The following is a 1,951-nucleotide window of genomic DNA, read 5'->3' on the forward strand; positions in this document are numbered from 1 at the left end:
TAATTGTAGATGTTACATATATAAAATTTAGTAATTTATTAATTTTAGATAATCAAAATTTTTATGTAATTAAATCCAACTAAATTATGATACGACGTACGTATATTTTTTTTTGTTTTTTGTTTTTTTTTTCATTTGATTTTTTATTCTTTTTCTCTTCTTTCTCTTCCATCATTATCATCATCATTACCACCATGATCATTTTTTTCTTCTTCTTATACATTTTTTCTTGATTTTATTTATTTTTGTTTGTTTATTTGTTTGTATATTTTTAAAAATTTTATGAAAGAAAAAAAAATACAAAAATTAAAGATGATGATAATGATGAATGACACCAAAATTTTTTATCCAACATACAAAAATAAAATAAAAATGACACCTAAATTTTTTATATAAAATACAAAAATTTTACTACAATAAATACAGAATTTGAATTGAAATCAACGCCACATTACAAGATAGTTTGTTATTTAAGACTTAGGAATATACAAGTTAACCTTAAAACAAATTTTTTTAGATAAAATTCTCTATTTTTTAAGTAAAGCATAAGATATAAAAATTTTTTTGTATTAATAACAAAATATGAAAAAGAAGAAAAAGAACTTGTTGAGAAAAAAAAGGATAAAGTATGAAGAAAAAAATAGAAAAAGAAGATATGTTGGGAGAAATTTCGGTGTCACGGCTAAAAAAAATTAATGTTATTTTTAAGAAATTTCGATGCTATTTTTGTTTCTGATAACTTCTAATTAGTTAAGAAATTTTCTGTGTTACCATTTAAAAATTTCGATGTCAAATTCAGAAAATTTTTATGTCAAGCTTTAAATTTTTCGATACTATTTTTCTGATAAATCAAACACAATTCAAAACTTTCCTCTTTTTTCTTCTTTATCATCGTTATCATCTTCTTTTTCTTCTTCATATTCTCTTTTTTATTTTATTTTTTTATAATTTTTCTTATTTTCACCGTCTTAAAAAGACAAAAACAAAAAAAAAGAGAAGAAAAAAATACTATAATAACATTAAAAAGAGAAAGAGGAAAAGAAATATAAAAAAATTGCTAAGTAATGGAAGAACGACAAAGCGAAAAAATACGTGAAAAGAAAAAAAAGAACATAAAAAAGAAAAAATGCGTAATTTACTGTGTTAGTGATTTTTTGTTAAGTTTGAATTAAATTGATTGATAAAAATATTTAGATGTATAACAAAACTCTATAAAATTGTAAATGTTAAATACAAAAAAAGAATTATTGATGTTATATTATTATCTTCTTAACATTGTAATATGTTAATGGAGAACCAAAACTACGAACATGCACTTTCAAAGCTACTATTATTTGATATTTCAGGATATATCTCAATGTGATATTAAAAGATTAATCTGTTAAGAATTTGAATTATAGTTAAGCAAATGATTAGATTGTCAACTCAAGTTAATTTGAAAACTACTATTATTTATTTGCTAATATTTTTAAGTCAATATATCAAGAACTAATTCACTATAAATTTTTAAATTTTTATTTAAAAATTTATCATTAACTAATAGAATTATTAGACCAAACTATTAACCCAAATTGATTTACAGAACAATATTCAATTCATGATACTCCATGATAAGATGTGGAGATGGACTCTCCCCCAGATAAGATTCGGCCCTCCCTTATGTTTTAATAGAACCAACCCACTTGGCGATCTCTGCCCAATCATATAACCGAAAACAGGAAGTTAGTTTCTTCAAGACTTGTTACTAGGCCTAGGGCCAAGGCATGGTAATGGACCACAACATCTCAAACTCCTCGTCTCATCCCAGCGTGTTCAGTACTGAATCATTACCACAAGAATCTTTTCGTAGGAAGTAATTAACAAATATTTTTGAATTGTATTTTATATTAATTAATTATTATTAATTAATAATTTTTTAAATTTAATTTTTAAAAAAATACAAATTAATAAT

Source organism: Arachis ipaensis, chromosome B03, assembly GCF_000816755.2.
Source record: "Arachis ipaensis cultivar K30076 chromosome B03, Araip1.1, whole genome shotgun sequence".
NCBI lineage: Eukaryota > Viridiplantae > Streptophyta > Magnoliopsida > Fabales > Fabaceae > Arachis > Arachis ipaensis.